This window comes from Castor canadensis, chromosome 4 (assembly GCF_047511655.1).
Source record: "Castor canadensis chromosome 4, mCasCan1.hap1v2, whole genome shotgun sequence".
Lineage (NCBI taxonomy): Eukaryota > Metazoa > Chordata > Mammalia > Rodentia > Castoridae > Castor > Castor canadensis.
The window spans coordinates 19,581,209-19,588,522 of NC_133389.1; the positions used below are offsets into that span (position 1 = coordinate 19,581,209).

The 7,314-nt window shown below is 39.3% G+C and overlaps 1 pseudogene; it reads right to left on the minus strand.

The window, feature by feature from the left end:
- Positions 1–2,726: 2,726 nt before the first annotated feature.
- LOC109690922 (small ribosomal subunit protein uS9m pseudogene) lies at positions 2,727–3,738 on the minus strand (annotated as a pseudogene).
- Positions 3,739–7,314: the final 3,576 nt, after the last annotated feature.

Below are 7,314 nucleotides of genomic sequence, written 5' to 3' on the forward strand. Positions count from 1 at the left end.
GAGGAGGTCATGTGATGGCAGAGGCACAGTTGTAACTGTGGAAGAATATAGCTACAAGACAAGAAAAACTAAGGATTGTGACACTGACCACAAAAAGCTCAGAGACACAGGAACAGATTCTCGCTAGAGCCTCCCAAAGGAACAAAGCCTGCTCACGCTGATTTCAAACTTCTGGCTCACGATCTGAGAACAAATAAATTACTATTGTTCAAAGTCACGCAATTCATGGTACTTTGATATGGTAGTCCTAGGAAGCAAATACACGGATTAAAAGCAAATCGGAAATTAACAGTAACCAACCAACCATGGGTAAATCATTTATAGCTGCTATTGACAGCGTTTTGTTCTACACAAAATGTTATGTATAGTCATACTGCAATGCTACTTTTGTTTCCTTATTTTTGCTCAGTGTGATTAGCATTTATCTAGACTAACGTGTAATTTTTGTAAGCTTAATTTCAATTACTACAAAATGTTATATCAAGAGGATGTACCATATGTGACTCAATGTGATTTTGGAATGTATTCTGGGGTTCACATTTACTTAATTAACAGGTACAATTTCTGTAGTTTTATTGGCTCACTTTGGGATTGTTTGCTCATACTCCAGAAGCATCTAAGAATTCAGAGTTAGAACAAGTTCTCCAGCTTCCCACCTTACTCCATGTCTTTAGTGGTATGACCTTTGGCAAATTACTGATCCTCTGTGATTCCAGTTCCCCCCATAGAAAATATGTAAAGGGAAAGGGTACTTCCTGGAGTTGATTTGAGATCCTGAGAGGAGTTAATGTCTTGTTAAGCCAAAATAAAGCATTTGTTGAGCTGTTATTGATACAAGCCAGAAAATAGACCAGGCCTTGGGACAAGTTCCCTCAACTTTCAGCAGCAGGGCTGGAGAATAGGTGGAAAAATTTCCACTGGACCTAGAGCTAGAAATAGTTTTTATAAAAATTGCAGAAGGAATATAGAAGTTATTTACATTGACTCGACATTGGCTATTGAGAGATGGGACAGGTAACACAAAGGAGCTGGGTCCTATGGAGGAGTAGTTGTTGCTTCTGGACTGACTGGAGTTAATAGTTCAGAAAGTTCATAAGTAAGCAGGCTGCAGTGGCACTTGTGGTCATCCGTGATGGCATTAAGTCAAGGTGTCAACATACATTCAAGAATGTGAAACAGGCTGGACATATGTGACACCCTGCGTTCTATCAAAACCAACTAAAAAAGAATATGAAATAGTCTTCTCTGGTTTTGCCTGGTTACCTGATTAACTTCACTCTCTCTTCCCACCTCCATCCTCAGGCCCTTGTAGGGACATCACAGTTTTCTTTAATCATTCTTCATAGCACTGGTTCATGATAAGCATTAGTTAAGTTAAAAATATACTGATGAAATTTATTCAGAGTGTCTACTATGGTTAAGTTATTTGGAAGATATCAATATAAATTAGACAAACCTTATGACTCTATTACTGGATTCAAATGTCTATACTGTCTGCTACTCAGAATTACCAAAAGTCAGGAGATAAGAACTGGTGGAATAATCAGATTTACTCAAGAGCTAACAATCTTGAGAAGATAAAGGGTCTTCTTGTTTTACTCAATGCTCTATCTTGAGCTGGGTGCGGTGGTACACAGCTGTAATCCCAGCACCCCATATGGTGAGGTTTGTAGATCAGGAGTTAAAGGCCAGCCTGAGTTATGAGGGAGTCTGTAAAAAAAAAAAAAACCAAGATATGTCAATTCAGAGGCACAAAAGACTTTTATGAGAAGGGAAGGGAAGAGAACAGGAAGGCTGTGTGCTAAGGGGGGTCTTTGTCATCTAGGCTTGAGGTCTTGTCTTCTAGGCTCTGGTCTTCTTTTGCTTCCTCTCCATGCATTGCAGTGGGTAATGCACTTACTGTTTAGAAAGACACATTACTTTTCTACACGTTCACTCACACGTTTGCGTTAGTCGATAATACAACAAATGGTATTTTCCATAGATCTAAAGAAAGGGGGGGCATTACAGAGGTAACCAGATGTTTTGGGTCCTACACAAAGATTATCAGTTAATATTTTAATCATTCACGTGTGGCTTCTCTTCAGCCAAAGGATTAGGGAGGGTACAGGAGTATCCCCACAAAATATGGTTTCAAGGGAACCCCGTTGCAATCTCAAGAGAGTCAATATACTTTTCAAAAATGGAAGGACAAGGTGATGGAGAACCCAGCACTTAGCCACATCTCTATGAATCCGAAACAAAACCTCAGGTGTGAGGCTGTAAGAACATGTAAGTGGTACGAAAAGGCAAAGAAGGGCAATATAAACAGTTGACAGAAGACAGGGGAAATCCAGAAATGCAGAACTTCGCGTTTGTAAAAGAAATAAAGGATCCTAACATAGAGTGCTAAACAAAATGGTGGAGAAGTGGTTGAGTCCCCTCCCCCAATGGGGCTGTAGGAAAAAGAAATCCTCCTTGGGAGACCCACAGGTGCACAAGCTGTACACAAACAGCTGACACTCTGCAAAAAAAAAATTGTTTATTTTATTTATTTATTTTTTTGAAGCTAACATTCTTTTTATTATGGTAACCTTTACAAAGTAGTATTTAAAAATAAATCACCTCACAATTGAAGAGCTTCAAAAGTGCTGTCCTCACATGGGCCAGCAGACACTGATCATGGTCCAATGCACACACACACACACACACACACACACACACACACACAGAACTGCTCCTCGCCTCTTGTGTGAAAAGCCTCAGCGCTTTTTCCAGGTAAACTTTCTGGGGCTCCTCCTGGCCTGGTCTCTTCTGTAGATCAGTAGTAAGTAGTCCAGCTTGTCTCATCCATTCCACCTCGTCCTCGGTGATGAAGCTGCACAGGGTTTTAGCTATTGCCAGGCAGATGGCTCCTGCCCGTGCTGATCTCCCACCCCCAGGGACAGTGCAGTTGACATCACGTTTTCCAAGTGGGTCAGGGAAGTGAAAAGGGCACATCAGCTGTTCTCTGTCCTATGTGACCGGAAAGTAAAGAAGATAATCGATTCCATTCACTTTTATTTTTCCACTTCCATGTTTGTAAACAACTGCTTCTGCTTTTGCACTCTTTCTTTTACCTTCACTGGTGCTAAAGGCCATTCCTTGCTTGTCATACTGCACAGGTTCAATCAGCTGCTTTTTTGATTGAATAGTTACACTTCTGCAGAACCTCTGCACAAATTCTTCTTCACCAGGACCACACTGCAATGTCAATAACTCTTCTAGTAGCCGAATGAACTGCATATAATCTTGATCTGACAGGTTTTCCACCAACATTTCTTCTAGTTCTTCCTTAATCAGCCATCTGCTGCCAATCAGGTCTTTGGTTTCAGTCTTTTCTGGAAGAGGATCTTTGTAGTTTTCTAACTGGAGTAGCTTTCCATATACTTCATGCATTAATGAATAATAAGATTGTTTGCCAGTATAGAAGAGAAAATGAAATGGACGGCCATCTTCTCCCCACTGGATTGCTTTTTGTTTTGGAAAAATCTGTTCAGGATGCTTCATTATTGGCCTGGCTCATTTCTCAAACAGACCACTTGGAAAAAGGTAAGTGATAGCTCTATCAATATCCTTTTGGGTAAAAGTTTCCGGATCTTCTCCCATCATGTTGGCTAAATGTCTTTTTCCTATGTTGAACTCTACAATCTGCTTTTTAATAAAATCCTGTGTGTATGTTTCATGTCTTAAGGCTGGAACATTTTTCTCTGTTGTTACAACTGTAACAAACTGTTACAACCTTACTGACTGAAAGTCATCTCAGGAGAGGTCTCCATGACCCCTCAGTCATGGAGAGCAGAAAACTCTGAAGTTTTCTGCAGTTTTATATCTCAAAGCCTCAACCATCCAGCCCTCCATTGGTTAAGCAACTGACCACTCTGAGAATCCATGGGGACCCAGGAAACTAATTGGGACTGGGACTGAGATTCACTGACATAGAACTACTTGGGTGGAGAAAGCAAGTTGCAAGCCTTACCTTGCCACACTGGAATCCCCAGAGCTTCTGGGAGATGTTGAGTCCAGTCAAACTGAGAGCCAGCTGGGAGTCAGCATGAGCCTGACAGAGCTGGGAGTTGCCTTAAATTGAGTTGGGAGTGAGCTGGGCGATAACAAGAATAGGAAGTCAGCCTGGAGCAAACTGGAAGCTAGGAGTTGAGACAAACCATCAAAAGCCAAAGAAGAGACATAGCCAACCTGCAAACAGTACTTTCTGTCTCCTTGCAGTGCTGGCAGTTGGGCCCAGGACCTTGAGTGTGCTGGGAGGTACTGTGCATCAGAGCTACATCTCTCTGCATCTAATCTGTTTTGACTTAAAAAAAAAACAAAACCAAAACTGCCCCTCCCACAAAATACACTGCAAAAGACAAAGCAGGTGGGGAGGGGAAGGAGGGGGAATTTCACCCTCCTCCTCAACAAGGAAGACTCATTGACTGCACTTTTTTCCTTTCTTTTTTGCTGTTGTTATTTTTTCTTCTTTTCTGACTGTTTTGTTTTTCCCTGTACATAGTGTACATAGTGTTCCCTCTCACTATTATTTCTCTCTCTCTCTTTTTTTTTTTTGGCAGTACTGGGGTTTGAACTCAGGGTTAGCACTTGCCAGGTAGGCACTCTACTGCTCTGGTTAATTTAAAGATAGGGTCTCACTTTATGCCCAGGCTAGCCAGGAACCATGATCCTCCTATTAATATTTTCCTCAGTAGTGGGGATAACATGTGTGTGCCACCACACTCAACTTTTTCTGTTGAGATGGGGGTCTCATGAACTTTTTGCCTGGGCTGGCCTAGAATCACAATTCACCTGATCTCCATCTCCCCAAGTGACTAGGATTACAGGCATGAACCATCAGTACCTGGCTGTCACTATCATTCGTAATACTTTCATCCCATATACTTTCTCCATCTTAACCATCTTGCTTTTTCTCTTTTCCTTTCTCCATCTACCCTTCTTTTTTATTACTTATTAATACCTCTGCCTTCAGATGTTTACCCTAAACATCCTCCTAGTTTATCCTAACTATCCTAGTTCTTTCCTTTCTAACCTTATTGGGGGCATAGTTGATGTTTTCAATTGTCTTTTTGTAACATTTAAATATTTGCTTTGTTTTTGAGTTGTTGATTTCATTATTACTGTCTGCCTTCTCTCTTTTGAATGGTAGTAAAAGACAAATCCAACTTAACAGATGTGCAAGTTGCAATGTAAAGAAATATGAAAAAGCAAGGCAATATGACTCCACTGAAAGCTCATAGTCGGCTGAAATACCATTCAAAAGTTTACTTGTACAGTGCTAGGAATTGAACCAGGGCCTCAGGCCTGCTAGATAGGCAGGCACTGTACCACTGAGCCATGGCCTTAGCCCTAAAAGTTTACTTTTAACAATGATCAATGATTTCAAAGAGGATTCAAACAAACAGACAAATGATGTAGGAGATCAATTCAAGACCTGGATAGGAAAGTCAGCAATATGGATAAGAAATTCATCAAGGAGGACTTGGGGATATAGCTCAAGTGGTAGAGCCTAGTGAGCACAAGGCTCTGGGCTCCATCCCCACCCAGAAAAGAAAGAAAGAAAGAGAGAGAGAGAGAGAGATGGAGGGAGAGAGAGAGATGGAGGGAGAGAGAGACAGAGAGACAGAGACAGAGAGAGAGAGAAGGAACGAAGGAAGGAAAGCAGGCAAAGAAAACATTTAACAAGGAAATTAGTATCTGGAAAAAATGGAAATGAAAAAATAAATTAAAAAAACACAGTAAAAAGCATTATCAATAGACAATATCTATCAGAAGAAAGAATATTGGGGATTGAAGGCAAGATCAAAAATATTGTATTCAGTATGCAATAAAGGAAAAAAATAAACAAACATGATCACTACTTTCAAGAACTCTGGGACATGATGAAGAATTCAAATCTAAGAATCCATGGGACAGAAGAAGAGCTGTGATACAAGCGAAAGGCATTAAATACCTAGTCAATGAAATTATAGCAGAAAATTTCCCAAATCTTGAGAATGATATGGACATCCAAATACACGAGGTATGCAGAACTCCAAATAAGCATGAGTAGAAAAAAAACCTCTCTGTGCTACTTTATGGTTAAAATACCAAGACTAGAGGACAATAAAAGGATATTGACGACTGCAAGAGAAAAAAATGCCAACTTACAAAGGCAAACATATTGGTATTACTTCAGCCCTGCCAGCAGAAACTCTAAAAGCCAAAAAGTGTGAAATGATATATATCAAGTTCTGGAAGTAAAAAAGGGCTAATTGAGATTACTATTCCAGCAAAGTTGTCCTTTAAAATCAGTGGAGAAATAAAGACCTCCCAAGATGAGCACAAACTAAAACAATTCATGACCACTAATTCAGCATTGCAGAAGATTCGTAAAGGAATCCTAGATGCAGAGAAGAAAGAAAGACAGTCACAAACAGGAGAGGTCAGGAAAGAATAAGTTTCATGAGGGGAAATAGATGGACACATAAGAAATAGTGAAGAACCAAACGTTCAACTCAGTACACCAGCAAAGTCCAAAGATGAATAAAAGTAAAAAAATAGAACAAACAGTACTTGAATCAACCAGGGGAAAAAAATTCACAGGAATCAGCAAGTACCTGTCCATAATAACCCTAATGTAAATGGTCTAAACTTTCCAATCAAAAGTTAGAGACTGATTGATTGAATTAAACTACAAGCTAAAACTGTTGACTACAAGAAATACTTTTCACAGGCAAAGATATACAGACATTGAAAGTGAAGGGATTACATAACAATATACTGAGCAAGTGGAAGTCAAAAGCAAGCAGAAGTAGTTCTACTTATATCTGATAAAGTAAACTTCAAGTCTAAATTAGTCAGAAGAGATAAAGTATACTACACAATAATAAAGGATCAACAATCAAGAAGATATAAGACTAAACATCACTGCAACCAATTTCATAAAACAAATCCTGCTGGAAATAAAGGGAGAAACAGGTACAGATATAATAATAGTGTGTAACTTCAGCCACACTCCAGTCAACAGATAGATCATCTGGGCAAAAAATAAATAAATAAATAAATATCTGAAAGTTAAATTGCACCACAGATCAAATGGCCTTAACAGGTATCTACAGAGTATGTCATAGCACAGAATAGTGCAGAAAATATATTCTTGTCAGCAGCCCATTATCCAAAATAGATCACATTTTAGGCCACAAAGGCATTCTTAACAAATATTTTTAATTAAGATAATTCTCTGTATCTTTAAAAATCATACTGGAATAAAATAAAAAATTAATAACAAGAGGAAAATATAAAGGA